Source organism: Anser brachyrhynchus (assembly GCF_964034855.1).
Source record: "Anser brachyrhynchus genome assembly, chromosome: 1".
Lineage (NCBI taxonomy): Eukaryota > Metazoa > Chordata > Aves > Anseriformes > Anatidae > Anser > Anser brachyrhynchus.
Genome location: NC_137694.1, coordinates 29,176,316 through 29,192,775, shown reverse-complemented (window position 1 = coordinate 29,192,775; position 16,460 = coordinate 29,176,316). Strand labels below are relative to the sequence as shown.

Below are 16,460 nucleotides of genomic sequence, written 5' to 3'. Positions count from 1 at the left end.
GGCCAAAATGCAAAATCTGGAGGCGATCCTCTGTTCCTTTGTAAGACAAGTAACGTAAAGGGAACAGACTTACCAAGGCCATACAAATTAAGACCCTTCATATTTTTCTTGTCAACCTTTCACATGCTTAGTGCTCATTTCAGCTTGTTAAAAAGAACCTTTATTATAGCATTATAGTATTTGATTTTAAATTTCTCACTGCAGATTGTTCAGGTAACTGTTCTGGCTGCCTCTGCACCTGTTTTGGATCCTGCAGGGACAGTTGCTCTTTTTAAGTCTTGAGGACCTGTGACCTCTTTCTGTGCTTTCCCTGCTCTTGCTGCAGAGGGTTCTCCTGTGCCTTTGCTCTCCTGGGGGAATGGCTTCTCCAGCCATGCTTTCATGTCCCTCACATCCACGCTAAAACACTTCTGCTGTGTTTTAAGCACAGCTTAGAAACCATCTGCACAATTCTTCTCCTCAATGTAAGACTTGTACTAGTTTTGTTTGCGTTGCAACCTCTTATTGGAGGAGGAGGGGTGGAAAGAAACAGATTAAATTGAATTTTGGCATAGTTCTGTTTGTCATGCTTTTGCTTCAAAAATTAGAAGTCCTATTATACCACATCAATCCCTTTCAAGTATTAGCTGCCTTTTTTTTTTTTAACAGCAGTATAACTTCATAGTAAATGATTTTTTTTATATATATATATTTTTTTTTATCTCAGGCTTTAATCCAACTTGCCATAGCATTATAATATTGTATTTTAAAAAACATTCTCAAAAGGCATTTTTAATTTAAGCTGAAGTTCCTTTTATCTTTTAATGGCATGACATTAATGCCAAGGTTTTGGGGATTTTGTTTAGCTATGGTTATCTAAAGATAAGCTACTGAATATATGACCTGATTCTCAACATTGTCAGACAGCTGCAGTGCCCAGGAAACCCAGGACTGCAGTTTGGTTCAGAGCCTGTTTAACAGATTTATTAGCCTAAGAAGTTTCTAAAGCTCTTGAGGTGAATCTAAGCTCATTATTTATGAAAACAAAGCATATGCAAGTCTTGGGCCAGCTAGTACCTGTATGCAACTTCCAGTCTGGGAATATATAGACAGCAGTAGGAGGAAGCATTCGTCCAGCTGGATAGCTTTGTGCATTTTGTGCAATTGCATAACACTGTAAAGCCAAACCTTTTCAGCAAAGCTAATTGCTTCAGAGAGAAGCATTGCATTAACTCTGCAGGTCTTGGTCCCCACATCTGATTATGTGGCTTTGCACTGTGCCCCTTTACTGGCAGCTTTACTGCCCTGGTTCACCGGGACACTAGTTTCTTGTTATTCTTATCATTCATATTATTCTTGTAATTCTTATTATTCATGTTATTCTTCACAGATCATATGACAACTTACATGTGCTGGTCTGCCAAGCAGTCTAATGTCTCTCAGTTTAGTTACAAGACTTCTGCATCTTGCCAGCTTCTAAAATCCATCTAAAAACTTTTTAACCATGCCTCCTGTAGCACGTCCTGTTTAACCTGTAATAAAATCTCCTCTGATTTCCTGTTGATTTGCTCAGATTGAGATTCTTACATCAAGGATTTGTACTCTGCTCCCTGAACATATAGAAAACCCATTTGCACTGGAATACACCAACAGTACCAAACCCAAGTGTAATACAGTAAGAGCTGGTCTCTGCCGTTTGGGTCAGGTCTTTGTAGCTTGCAGACTAAAGACTGGGATTCTAAAAAGGACCAGTTTCCAGAATGGTAAGACTGGGGACGAGACAAAATGCTACTATGCCAGAATCAAACATCTTGGTGTATAAGGTGTTTCAGACAACATTATTACAGCAATCAGTATATGGACTCTCCCAAGGAAAAAAAAAAAAAAACAAAACGTAAAAACAAAGCAAATAAAAGTGATCCTGCAGCGCTTGGATTTGGGGCACTATGTAGCAGAATTCACAGACTGAAACCCTGCCTTACCCTAGGTCCATGAAAGGATTTGTGTGCCAGTAAGTCGGTTTGCCAATGTTTGCTGTCTTGTCCCCCACAGCTTAATCTGGAATCTTGAATTTACAGGCCTGGGCTCCCCAGAGCATGTCGTGCACACACCTGGTATCCAGGCCTATTCAGCAAAAAATGGTGAGCTCTCCTGGTGCTGAAGGATTGCTGTCCTTTAGGTTCTCCCCACATTCACCTGGGATTTACAGTTTGCTCTCTGATAGTTAGGTACCTAGGAAACAGCTACACTGGAGCTTTCTGCATAAATAAGAAAGATGAGTTTAACAGAGAGATTTCTAAGGAATTATTTTGTATTCTTACTGCATCCGGAGCTATGCAAAATAGTAGAATTTCGGCAGTTAATCTCTTCTTGGGTGTTTCTGGAGATCTGATCCAGACCTGGACTCCTGACAATCAAGATGTTTCTTGCACCTGAGAAAATCATATCCTTTAAATGTCTCACCTGAAGGTATAAAATGCAGATCTTACAGTTGTTTTCATTCCCTCAGCTCTGTTGCTTTCCTTATTTATATCTCTACGGACAATATAAGGAGAACCATTTTCCCAGCCTAACTTCCTGCACAATCTATTCAGCTACTGGTTGTCTCATAAGGAGACAGTCTAGTTTCCAACTTCCTGTCCTGTAGCATACCAAATCTGGTTTAAAAAACTCCAGAAAACAAAAAGGATAATCCTAGGATCACAAATATAACAAAAAGTTCATAACATGCAGATTTCTTATCTTAGCATATTGAAACAACATGTCTGAAGTCTGCCGTAGATAGAACAACTCTGTTCAGTACAGAATGGATAAAACCAAAATGGCAGACTAATTTTAATGTCAGTCAGTAAAATAAAGAGGTACACATGAAGTTTTTTTATTATTATTATTATTTTTATTTTACCTTTTTGTGCATCATAGGCTGATTTGGTGAGATCAGATAGAGGAAGGCCTGAATCTTTCGGAGATGTGGGGAATCGCAGCCAGAAGGAAGCTTTGCTGCCGTTTCACAAGTGTCAGTTGACACTTCAGCATCCTCCCAGGATCTCTCGTGCTGAAGCACACGTCCCTCTGACTCAGCTTCACCCATGCCAGTGGGGGGCTCAGAGCCAGGGCTGGGAAGTTTTAAACTATCACAGCTATTTTGGACAGAATCCTGAGTCAGGCCAATTTCAAAAAATGCATCCAGAGAAGATGGCCTTAAGACAGTAAGTATGTGCTAGGCTTGTGTAGTATCAGAATGTAAAATTTCACGGCTATTTTAAGCTGAATTGATGGTATTTGCATTCTTTAAACTTAGTCACTAAAAAAACATGTGGCCCAGTTTTCAGAGATTCTGCAGATCCTTTTTTTTTTTTTTAATTAAGAAATACTGATTACATTTGTGATGAAGAAGCAGCATTTAAAGGAATACTAATGAATAATATAGTATTTCTTTCTTCTTCAATGCAAAACTGCTTCAGCTTAGGTGCTCTGTATAGCCGTAACAGGAGACTTGCTTGACTCTCAAGTACATACAGCTGTCCTTACAGGAAAGGTGTCCGTTTAAAGGGTCATTGAGGGGGTACAAATGGTAGAAAAAAAAAGAAAAAAGAAAAAAAAACACCTAAAAATACAGACAGAAGAGAGCAACAAAATCCCAGTTATTCTGAGATGGCAGGGAGAGACTAAGAGACCCCTTGTGACTAATGAGCTCAGGAACAGCTTTGACTCAGTGCAATTACTAAAAACGTTTTAATCCAAGGTATCGATGCTTTAATAGCAGTGCAGTTTACCTTATCAGCTTTAACAGGCAGTGGTGTATACTCCAGAAAAATCTGTGACTGAGTGTTATTTACTTCATTGTGTAGTGAATTGTTGTACCCATAAACAAAAAGGACATGCAGACTACTATGAAGTCAAGCATAATTGCTCTCAATACACAGTGCTACCTTTACAAGAAGTCTTTTAAATGTATCCCTTTGGTCAGTATAATCCAGTTTGGCGTTGCAATGGTGAGGAATCGCCACAGTCCTGTTCCTGCTTTCAATCAGACACACGAGGCACTGGTTTGTGCTGTAATTAACAGCAGCGCTGTCTATTGTGTCTCGCGACAGCCTTTGTGAGCAATGTAAAGTACTTCCAAAATCAGTGCCATGTATTTTAGTGAAGCAGGAAGGGGCCTGGAAGTTTTGGGACTTATGTCCTATCATTTGCTTTACTCTTCTAACTGAGGTCGTTGTTACTTGGGACAGTTATAGAAACTCTCAAGTACCTAGTTTTCTGTCCTGCTTCTTCCATTTTTATTGCAGCCTCAGATGAGTATGTCACACAACCACTGGTAATCCAAGACTACTGTAAATCTTTGGCATTTTAGCATGTTACATGAAGAGCAGAGGCACACCTGAGGTAGGGGGTAGGATTTTCCATGAGAGAGGACAAATAAACAGCATGTGAAGGCACCACAACAGGAATTCTTAGTTAATCTCTGTGCACTGAATGAATTACAGCCTTTAGTTTCATATGGGAAAGATACTACAGTGGTGACTTTGGTGTTTGCCTGTACAGGTTGACTCATTTGGGAAGTCTACATTATATACATGTACTCAAGTTTACCTTGAAATCTGGCATGTCCTGTGGTGAAGTGGAATAGCACTTGTGACCCAAATTCAGGCAACAGTCTTGAAATTCATTTTCCATTTCATAAAACAGCACATTTTGAGTGCTAGCAAGAATGTCTTCTTTTGTGAAGACATGACCTGCAAATCATGAATCTACTTATTCCTCAAATGTCCTTAGTTACTAAGCAGTTATGCTAGGCTTGGCAGAGCACCTACTGCACCTTTGAGGGCTTTGCATGGAGAGCTAAATTCTCTCTTTAGGGAAACCGTAGGGGATCTTCTGGGCCAATAAAATGTGGTCTTGTGAAATTGCCATATAAGAATGGTTCTGGTGGGGACAAAACATGGCTGCAGAACTGCAATGCCATCCAGTCTATGTAAAGTTCATGCTTGTTGTTGACAGAAATCACTGGTATTTAGAAATGCCTGATGGAGGAAATCTATTTCTGTATTTCTGTGGCAGTTTTCTTTTTCTTTTTTTTTCTTTTTGTTTCTTTTCCTTTTTCTAACCTTAAAGGAAATATTAAATTAACTGCTTTACAGGTTACAATTCACCAATTTCAGGAAAGAAATGAAGTGTGAGTGTTTGTCAGGAGCAGACACTACAAGACAAAAAAACTGGGGAAGGAAATCTTGGGGTTGCAAAGGAGAAAAAGGGAAATTATTGGAAAAGGTGAAGCTTTGGGGCAATACTAGGGGGGATGTTCTGGGTGAGGAGGGAGATAGAGAAGTAGGAGAAACTGAGTTTATAGGGGAAAGAGGGCTGTTACCTCTGACTGTGTACCAGGATCTTGCAATTCCGGTCCTTCCGCAACATCTGAGATTAGACCTCTGTGCTAGGGGCCAAGAGAGCTTCTCACCCTCTAACTTCCTCAGTCACCTTGTCCAAGACCCCATCTCGAGCAAGCTGAGGAGGTCATTAGACACCACAAAGCAACCTTCAACTTTTGCCAGCCACTTTTTGTTTTGCCGGTAAGTAATAATGCTGGCAGGCCCCAGCTTCCTGCTTCCTCTGCAGGTGCTCGGCACAAAAGCAGGCAGCCAGCTGGGGGCAGGAGGCAGGGACCTGCTGCTGAGATACAGAGCTTGTTCTGTGCTCACCAAAGTTTGAGCTGTCATGCTACATTACCCATTCTGGGAAAATTCCCTGTAATTCCATATTTGAGGGTATCCATTTTGTTTTGGCTGCGCCATTTCACTGGATACCGTTAATGGCCTTACAAAAGTGCCTTGAAGACTACTTTACAAAACAGTTCAAGAACAGGGTATAGCAAATAAATGTTCAGAAGATCCATTCATCATTTTAAAATAGCTATTTTCCTGTGGCACTGCAGCAGCTTCAATGAGATGACAACTCCAAAACTGAAGGTGCATCTTCACAGGGGTATTATTTTGCATTTAGCTTAGCTGCTGCTCATGAAAGCAGCTGCAATAACAATGCAATAATTAGAGTGCACTGACTGCCAAGACAGTGTTTGTTCCTCACTCTCTTTTGAAGTTGCTTTAAGTTCACTGCTTATTGATGCAGCACAGACAAAAATACACCTTTAAAGTACGGCAGTCCTTCAGTTTTGCTTCACACCAGGAACAAGCAGTCCTTTTGCCATCAGGTGTTATCCAGCTGTGAAGAAAATTATGGGCATTACTTGCACATTCCTGAAATCATCATCACCAGAATATGGCTGTGGTACTCTAGGACTGTGTCAGCCAAGGAGGGGCAGTTCTTGACTTTGAGGGGGAAGGAAAGGCTCAGGATGGGCTCAAGAAGTATTCCTTGAAGGGTTAACTGAACCAAGATGTGTCTGGCTAGCCAGCAATGTTTTATTAACACAATGAGGTAAAGGCAAATTGTAGAAAACCCAAAGAAATTAAAACCAAAATGTTTCATGAGTTCAAAAAGGAAATGAGTTACCTGTGGATTTGAATTTCCTATATGAAATCTCTGGTATTTAATGATACTAGCTGGGATTTACACTCCAGCAATATTGGTATTCATGATGCATTCGCACCTGTGTACAGTAGAGAGTACCTTTCATTGAACAGGGATGCACGCTAATGAGATGTCCCTCTCCATCTTCTCTACTTACTTCCATGAAACTTGTAGGAACCAAATATCTTTAGCATCTCTACCTTGATGCAAAATAAGATTTATATTGGCCACTGTGTTCAAAAGCTACTGGGAACATATGAAGGCAAACAAGGGGGTAGTGTATATGTAATCTCCTTAGGAAACTGTCCAAAACCCAGACCTCAGCAATATTTTTATCGTATTCATGGTCTGACAAGCTGGATGGAATTTTGTCAGAGAGCACCCAGCAGAAGCCTCTTTTGGCTGCCAACAAAGCTGAGGACAGCTTCTGGTTCACAAAGCTGGCAAGAGAGAAGTTCAAGAGAATTCTGGCATCAACAACCAACTTGTCTACCTTGGCGGTGTTTTTAGTGTGCACACACCCTAGATTTGAGTAATAAAACCTTAAAACAAATGAGTTTCTGGAGCAGGCTAGAAACAAGGCATCAGTTAAAGTAGGTTGATTCAGTTTTATCCCTCGGTTTTTGAGATGATACTTATGGCAGATGACTCACAGAATTATGCCATGGTGATAAAGCATTTAATTGCCTAGCTCTACAAGGATTACTGTAACCATCAAATGAACTCTGTACCTATCTTCAGGATATGCTAAAGGGTACATCTGTAACACTGCCAGACACCTCTCCCTTCTCATCTGCTCCAGGACATGAAGCTACACCTCTGCATGCCAACAGCATTTTGTGAGGAATCAATCTGCCTGTGTTGTGCTGAGTTCCCACTTACCTTAAACAAGCACATTTGTACTTTTTAATGCCTTTTTTTTTTTTTTTTTTTAGATACAGTCTGCCAATGGAAACCACCGCACAATTAGTAGCTTACTTCCTGAAGGTATTCTTAGCATGAACTTTCTTCCATGACTTTCCCAAGTATTTCCCGGCCAACATCCTCTGAAAACTCTTCTTCCTTCCCCGCTATAGTGATGGGAAAGATTGCTGCTGATAGCTCTTCTCGGTCAGTAGTCCACAACAATAAATAAATAAATAAATCGCCCACCTGCCCAGTGGCCATACATTGCAGGAGTATACAGCGAGTACTCCTGACTGCAGGGTGTCAGACTTGGGAAGAACAAGGAGGGGAACCATTTACTGTCCGCAGTCCAGGGAAGAGGCAAGAATCTCTCAGCTGAAGAGGGTGGGGGAATGTATCTTTTAAGACACCAAAACAAGAAGTTCATCTTTGTCTTCCTGCCTTTCATAGTAATGGAGCTTGATCCATTACTGCTATCAAGGACTATTTCCTTCTTCCTTGAAAATCTGAATGAGAAGAGAAAAATCAGAGGAGAACATGCTTGAACAATACCTAGTAGTTCAAGATGTCTGACAGCAAGGGTTTTTGGGACTGAACAGGATCTCTCAGGTTTGGAAAGGGAAAGATGAGGGGTTAGCCATGTTATAATCAAAGATAATCACACTATCAGCAAGACTTAGGAAAACAGAGATAAATGAGGATTCTTCCTGCTCTGTGAAGAGCAGGCAAATGCTTTTTTATTGGAAAGAAGACTGCAATAAGGCCTTTATTTTATTTTTTCTTCCTGTCACAGGTTATTTTCTGCATAGGTCATAGCATATGAGATTAAGAACTGAAGCTTTGGTTTGAAGGCCCTACTGACACAGGATACCCAGCTGAGGGCTCTCTCCCCCACAAGATCTTGGTCCTCAAGATACTTGAAACAGAGTGGGCAGCAAATTGTAAAATTGGAAACTTGTGATCTCTCAGACTTTGACAAATCCAAGCAATAATTTTTATAAGCATCAAAATTTAATGACTTACTGTTTTTAAGTTTACAAACTTCCCACTTAGGTGCAGTTCATTACAGCAAAATAACTTCTACTTATATTTTTGAGAAAAACAAGCATTTTACATTGCATCTGTGTAACTGAAAAAAGTCCTACTAATGAGCAACTTTCAGCCAAAGAATTTCTGTTTTCATAATCAGATTTTTAAAGAACTATCTAAAGTATTTAAAAACTCCCTGATGTTTCCATGAAATATAGGTGCCAGTGTATAAAGAAAATAATTAAGATCTTAGTGAATTACACTGTATGTTGAAAAGACTCCAAGACAACACATGCTCAGTTTTCATGAAATTGTGTGTTCCATTTCATTAATTGTTCAGGCCCCATATTTTACAATATTAATTAAGTTTCATAGTAACATTCATGACATTTAATAGCGATGCTCATACAATATTAAACAAAGCATTAAAAGAAAATCACAGCCACGAGCTTAATAAATTACAGGAGTGAAAACTTCCTTCCGAAATTTAAGAGAACAGCCATCCTGCTTCATTTGTGTTATATTTCATTAAAGAAAGATAAGCAATGTTTCATGACAGATTCACAAAATAGGTCTTAAAATTCTCACTAGCCATTCATAAGCTAGTCATTCAAAATCCCACAAAGCATAAAGACAGCATAGCCACAGCTTAAGTGGAATTTATTTTAAATTATTAATAACAAAAAAATAGTCCCCTCCTGTCGTAGCAGGAGTACTGCTTTGACAGCCCTCATCAGAGGCCACATAATGCTCTTCCCGTATCTTTCTGGCTGGTCAGAATTTCTACCTCCATGTCTTGAAGTAGAAAATCTTACCCCTCAAAGACTTTTAAATGGAAATCTCTAGTCTGGCAACTTACCTGTCAGATTTCCAAATTCATACTTCATCCTTGCCATGCAGCTTGTCAGTCAGTAATTCAGCAGTCATTCAGGAGAGGGCTCTGTTGATCAGGGGAGCTGGGGGAGACAAGGTAGGGCTCCAGGGGGAGGACCATCAGCTCTACCCAGTGCAGTAGCTGTGGGAGGAAATGGATACCTTACAGCACAACAGTTTAGTGTTAGCACATAGATCACTGTGATAAACCCCACTTTGGAGTACTGAATCCATCAACAAAGAAAGGCACATAGTGCAACAACAATGAGAAAGGTTCTTCAATCCCTCCCACCCTATTAAAAACTGGTCACCTCCTACCTGCACCAGCTGTGTTGGCTTTGTATCAGCGGAGCACAAGTACAGCAACCTGCTTAGAGCTATGTAGCTGATGAGTAGAGGCAGCAGTTTCTGGGTGGTGCTGATGACTGGCTTCTGCAGGCTGGTGTTAGGGGTTTGGTATTGGGGTGCTGCTTTGCCAGCAGCTTGTCTCTAGAGATATGAAGTTGCTCAGAGCAAAGTTCTTCAAGGAGGGTAGGTCACCCCGGATCTGAGGAACCTTTTTCTCCCTTCTTGAGCCCTGAAACATTTTTATGCTGCAGCCAGAGTGTCCAGGGAAATTCATTACAGGATATTGGCCCATGGCTCCTTGTTTATAATTTGCTGGAGCTGTTGGCAAAGCTGTTTCACTGGCAGAGCGGGAGCTGTAAGGAGCAGCAAATCAAGGCCATATAGGTATGTTACACACGTGCTAGTAATGACCTAGAAATGACTGGCAGGCTCAAGAGGAGGGAGGTCACAGAGAGGTGCTGGTAGTCTTGTACCCCACAGCCATTCTGTGCACTCACTTCTTCCTGTGGCACAGTGCTAACTGGACCTTCATAAGCTCTACAATAAGTAGGTAAGCGTTACCCTTTGGGTTCCTTCTCTTTTTTCCCTTTGCTTTTCAATGTTTTGCTGTACTTGGCTATCAGTGCTTGTGGATGGTGATATAGTATGAAGCATATTAAATAATGTAACTAGTATGGAGTATTTTAAATGCTCCATCTGTAATGTTAAAGCCCTCAATCAGTAAGGTTTAATACTGAAGGAAAGTGTCGTATGCCCTGGACAATAGGGATATGTACTGGGATTTCTTCTGTAGCTTATTAATTGCTTAAGGAAAGCTTTCTCTAATGGGAGTTTGTAAGAGGCTAGTTTGTAATTTGGCCATGATGAAGAAATTAGTATAGTAAAGGCAGTACTTTGAACTCATTTTTTGATTCCTCCAAAGAGCAACACATTTTTCAAGAGAGGCCTTCACATATCCTCAGATCCTCACGTGGACAAGTTAGGGCTGAACAAAGTCTGTGCTGTGATTCCTGAGAGCACGAAGCAATTGAATCCCACACTGTTTTATTATTTTCTGTGTATGAATGAGAGGTCTACTGCTGACACTTGTGATTCAGACTCTAACACTGACCGCTTTCTCTATCAGCGACAGAACTGCTTCGCTATAAATATTTAATATTTCCAGACATGACAGAACTGAAGCACTGAAGTGACCTGCCTTTTTTTTTTTAAATGTGTGTGCTGGTTGAGAGGAAATTCTCCTGCTCACTTCTTGGAAAACAGTAGAACAAAATGACAAAGACATTACAAAAAAAATAATAATAAAAAGATAATAAAAAATAGAGTTGTCATAAGGTACCAGAAATGCCTGGAAAGCACGGCTGACTGTAGGATGTTCCTGTGAAACCATTCTGTGCCAGCTCATTAGAGGGCTTTGGCAAGGATATTCGGCATAAAATAGGTTTTATTTAGAATTAGGAACTCTGCTGCCCTACTCTTGGCAAGAAATGAACTTGCAAATTAAACTGTCTTGTAATATAATGACATTACCTTGTGCTATGTATCAGTGTAGAATTAGAAACATTGATCTGAATAAGAAATAAAATTTCTTACGAAGTGGAGAAACATGGACATCTAACATTCAGGGAAAGTGCATAGATACAAGTGACGAATGCATTGCGTGCTCTCACAGATGAAAGCAGTTCTTAAGGTCTAAGCCTGTGTTCAACGCTTAAATCCTTTTTTGCTAAGGCTTTCAGTAACTCCAGTGGTTGCTTCAGTGGTTATCCTTTTTTTCAAGTTCAATTTCTAAAAAAAAAATGTCTTCTTCACTGGACACCTCAGGTGACATAATATTAAAATTTTATATTTGCCAGGGGCTTACTTTTCAATTATAGCAAGTTTGAAAAGTCTAGGCTAGGTGGAAGAAAGTTTCAAATGCAGGAGGACAGCGGCTGGGCATGTGATGCCTCTCTAAATGTTTGATGAAACATAGGGCTCAGTTCTGGCTACCCATGGGGAAAAAACCCACAGGGATGGTTGTGCATTTCTGGAGCAACTCACTGAGTATAGGGTTAGTTTAGTTTCTAAAGCAAATTCAATGCTTTTAAATCAAAAGCGCAAAAAGCCTAAATTGGTCTTCAGGGTCTGTGTCCCCTTTATAGGAAATTGATGCATTTTAGGTGTGATAATCTCATCTCCTTCAACGTGCCTCAGACTCATAGAGTTACAAGTGGAGAGAGTTTCCCTGATATTTTCTTGCAAATCTTTTTCTCAGATCAAAGACAGTATCCAGCCCCTGAAGAAAGCCAGGTTACAGAGCACTACAGCTATTTTCTTCTAGCCTGAGCATACAGGAACGCAGTATGCTTTCCTGCAGTTGTTGTGCTTTAGCATTCATGAGCATCCTTATGAAGCCAAGCTGTGAGTCACATGCTGTGTCACAGTACAGGGAAGAAGAATATCAGTTGTATAGCATTCTTAATCATGAGGAGAAATGGATTTGACTAAATGAATATGCAAATATCAACACAGAATAAAATTATGAGTTCTTCCTGATGTGCAAAATGCCCTGGTGAAAAATATTTTACTGTATCGATGCTTGACTTCAGGAGATTGTCCTTTATGAAAGAAAGGGGAAAGAAAAGTAATTTAATTTCTTCTTACATTGTTATTATTGAAACTGTTGGTATTTTTCTAGTTTGGAGAAGTGTAGCTGACACGAAGCTTTTACAGCATACTTTGACATTTAAAACGCAGCTTCCTGTGTTTGCATTCATGCATGGTTTCCTGAGATGAAGGGTGGTAAATAAATACTCGCTGCTGTTTTCCTGCATACACCATGAGGATGTACCGGATGGGATTTGTTCTACAAAAAGGCAAGTTACTTCTGGAGCCTTAAACACCCTTGCCCTAATAAATCAACAGGTGCTTGGCAAGGAGGCAGGCGTTTTCCTTCTGACCCCAAACTTGGCATTGAGAGCTATTTACCCACAGTGTGGGAGGTCACAGTTTGTTGCCTGCGACTGCTCAGTGAGAATGGACGCCACCACCCCCAGGTGTCAGAGAAGTCCTTGGTGGAACATCTGCTCCGCACCTCATCTCGGTATTTCACTTTGGGATGGGCTGGCTTGGGGAAAGATGCTGTGTACTGTCCTGAGTGGGGAAACCTCATCCCAAGCAGCTTTAAACACTGTGCTGAAGCAACCAGAGTTCTGGCAGGTGAGGCCAGATTTCCAGCACCCTTAGCGAGCATTTGAGCCAGTCATCTAGTCAAATGGCAACATCTTTCCTCTCTTACCAGCTCATGTCTAGAGCATGTGTTTGGAGATCTTCTCTGATCACCACGAGGTCAGGTTTTCCAGGAGGAAACCCTTGAACCCAGAGGAGCTCGTAACACTGGGCTGGGTGGTTTGGTACGCAGCCCCCTGCGGACTGAGGGCTTCCAGCCAGACACAGCAGCAGCATAGAGGGGACAGAAACTCCTTTAACAGCTGCAGGCACTGGCAGAGTTCAGACCTCAGGGCTCAGGAGAGATGAGGTGTAAGCCCTGGCACTGCAGCAGGGATGTGAACGTGGTGCCCCGTCACAGCAAACCGCTCTGCCTGCTACCCCTGCACCCGTCAGGTGCCTTACTGCCAGCAGTGCCACTGTGTCCCTTGTCCTCTTCTCCTCTTTCCCTCGGCATGCTTTTAAAATGCCATTTTAATGGTGAAACAGGGCTCCAGAAGCTAACTGAAATGTTTGGCTCCAGAACAGGCTTCACAGATCCCAGTTTCGAGCTGCTCACCCGCCTGTGACTGGGCTTTCGGCACTTCCCAGTACTCCACGAGCGGTGTTCTGCTTGGCCTGGGGCCTGGGAGCCTGTCTGGGTGCCTTGCTTTCCTCACACGTCTGTGACTTGAAGCGCTGGGATGGGGCAGCACCGCACCTTCGCACCACATGCCAGGAGCAGGCAGAGGCCCTGGCCTGGCCCTCCTTCCGTGGTGAGCTTGGTGGGCATCTCCTCTCCACCCAGACCTACTCCACGATGCGTCTGAGGCTGGCAAACAGCTCTGGTAGAGAAAGGTGCTGCTTCTGCACATGGAGGAAAGCCCACCAGAGGTGGATTTACTTCAGTGGTGGAATGATGAAGTGAAGTGCTAGCTGTGTCCTGCTACCTATCTCCTAAAATTCCTGGTTTTAAAGTATGTTACAGCTGCCATTTGGAATGACTTTTTGGTAAATAAACCGATGGCCAGGGCTGTGGGATACGTGGTTGGTGGAAGCACCAGCGTGGCTCTCCTGAACTGTGCTGATGCAGGATGACCACACACCCCTGAGAGTAGTGGGGTGCTTCCACGCAATGCAGGTCAGTTCGGAGGATGTTCTACACCTGCTGGTGTTACCATTCCCTTCACTTCTCGATCTGTGTGGGTTTTTGGGGTAAGCCTAATAGCTTGAAAGAGGACCTGTAGCTGAGCTAAGCGCTCCAGCCAAGATCTTCTGCGGTGGAGAAGACAACTATATGAAAAGTGACAGATGGACAAGTTGGAATGGGCTGTGAACTGACAGCTTTGTGACCAGTTCTGACTTATTTCCCTTTTGCGGTCTAAAGATGAGTGCCTCATAAATCCTAAAGACATCAAAACTGTAACTAACATAGCAAGAACCATCCAAGATCTCTGGAAATTTAAGGAGCAGTGACTATAACTAGAAAAAAGAGAGTGAACGTGGAATGAGTTCCCTTGTGAAAGTGATATTTTGGGTATTTATTTCAATTTTGATGTTGTAGGTTGACTCAGCACCCTGACACAGTTGTGAGCATTGGTGGTCACACCGTGACTATCTTAAAGTCTGATGTGGACCCAAAAATGAAAGTCATTTCACAGTTTACAGTTCTGTTTTACGAATGAATCTTAAAGACCCTGTTATCCTCCAGCAGATGGCTGATAATGCCCTCATGCTCTGTCAGCCATGAGGCACATGGCTCCCTGGGTAGACCAGAGGGCTGCAGGCTTTTCAGGGGGAGGAGAACCTGAACTGATAACAAGAGGAGTCCTGGCCTTGGGTTAGCAGCTTGGTATTTCAGAGCCCTCAGTGCAGCTGCTGTCCACGAATCTGTCCCTTATCTCTTTAATTCAAGTACCTGCAACAGGCTCTGGCAGGACAAGCAGCTTAACTCCCTGTTAAGGTTAGCTGGTGAGAAGCTGGGGAAAGAGTCGGAAAATGAACTACAGTAATGCTGCCCAGCTGCAAATTAATATCTAGCATCGTGCAATGACTAATAAACCTTCTCTCCAGGGTAAGTGCAAGTGAGACCTGCTAACTTTTTGGTGGCAGTTCTTTACTGTGCAATTGTACATAGCAATTTCCCAATAGTCATCAATTCATTATTTATTTTTTCTCAGAAGAGCCACAGGGCACCTGCTGCTCAGCAATGAATTCCAGACAAGTACTAAGGTCTAGCTATTGAGACGTGTTTTTATTGTTTGTTTTATAAAAACAAACAAAACCCACCAAAACTCCATAAATCATCTCAATGCTGCACATTATGAAATGGAACTAGAAACTTCAGAGGAGGTTCTCAGGAGCACCCCACTTGCTAAGTTTGTCTAGCATCCCCAGCAGGACAGTTGGCTTACCCAGAACTGAAGGTGCCTGGATACTCCGCATGTGTTACAAGTCTCCATCGGCTAATTCTGGTGTGTGCGCACACTTTTTTGTGCGTCAGGACCAGGCTGGTCTGCTTCCTTCTGTCTCTGGGTGGAACCTGTCTGTTCTGCCTCGTCCACACAGGAGTTCACCCCATCGTGCATTTTCTGTACTTGAGATGAGGTAGATGATACGTCAGTCATTGGAATCCTTCCTGATAGTTATCTTAGCTATGCTGTTTTTAACCACCTATGCCAAACAAGCAGACGCTACAAAATATTATTTCACTTCCTGCCCTAAGTCAAGCCGTCTTCTGTACGTCTGGGCGCGAGACAAACAGGATGCAGGGCACTTGCTGGACGTCCTGTGCCGCTTCCCACCCGGCTTTCAATGGGGCCGTAGTTCACGTACCTCATGCGTGTAGGCCAGCGCTGCGCTCGCTCTATGTTCATAAAACCTCTTGTCAGAACGTGCTAGGCCTTTAGTGAATTTGCTTCTCTGAGGAATCTTGGGTATTAGAGACCTGCCTTGAACTCAGCAGGGAAGGTAGCACTATTCAGGGGAAGTTTGGGTTGGAAATTAGGAGACATTTCTCTCAGAAAGGGTGGTTAGGCATTGGAATGGGCTTCCCAGAGACGTGGTGGTGTCACCGTCCCTGGGGGTGTTCAAGGAAAGGTTGGACCTGGCGCTTAGGGACATGGTTTAGTGGGTGACATTGGTAGTAGGTGGGTGGTTGGACCTGATGATTTTGGAGGTCTTTTCCAACCTTACTGATTCTGATTCCTCATCGAGAGAAGCATGTGGAGCCCAAGAGTAAAAATGAGCCAGAGGCCTGGCTTAAATGAAGCAAGCCACCTTCCTCACCAGCGATGGCAGAAAACAGGAAGGTTCCTTGCTGCTGCAGCAGGCATTTCGTGCAGACACTGCTGTGTGAATGTGCCTGAAGGTATGGGTCAGCCACAGTTGCCCTTGTACTACACAAACCCCACTAGCTAGGCCAGCTGTTGCTGTATAGTGATAACTGGCTTCAGGCACTGAATTTTTTTTTTTCCTTTTAGAAACCTTCTCTGTAGCAGTAAATTAAACAGTGCCAGGACACGAACCCAGAAATTAAACCTGTGCTGTCGGTGTGTAAGGCTGGGCCATGACAAGGCTGGGCCATGGCGAGCTGATAGCTTCCC

The 16,460-nt window shown here is 42.4% G+C and overlaps 2 long non-coding RNA genes across 6 annotated transcripts in view; one reads left to right on the top strand and one right to left on the bottom strand.

The window, feature by feature from the left end:
* Nucleotides 1-206: 206 nt before the first annotated feature.
* On the bottom strand, nt 207-9,384 carry LOC308181093. Its single transcript, XR_013941323.1, has 4 exons — nt 9,305-9,384; nt 7,393-7,922; nt 5,351-6,201; nt 207-2,237 (listed from the first exon to the last, which is right to left on the bottom strand). It is a non-coding gene; the product is annotated as an uncharacterized lncRNA (long non-coding RNA).
* The window catches only part of LOC308181085, an 11,488-nt gene continuing 2,945 nt past the window's right edge, over nt 7,918-16,460 (top strand). Inside the window, exons 1-3 of one of the 5 annotated variants that reach the window (XR_013941315.1) lie at nt 7,918-8,320; nt 9,292-10,216; nt 12,406-16,225. This is a non-coding gene — a long non-coding RNA (uncharacterized lncRNA). Of the gene's footprint in view, nt 8,321-9,291; nt 10,217-11,923; nt 16,226-16,460 lie in introns of all 5 variants that reach the window. The other 4 variants (XR_013941316.1, XR_013941317.1, XR_013941318.1 and 1 more) reach the window with 4 other exon arrangements.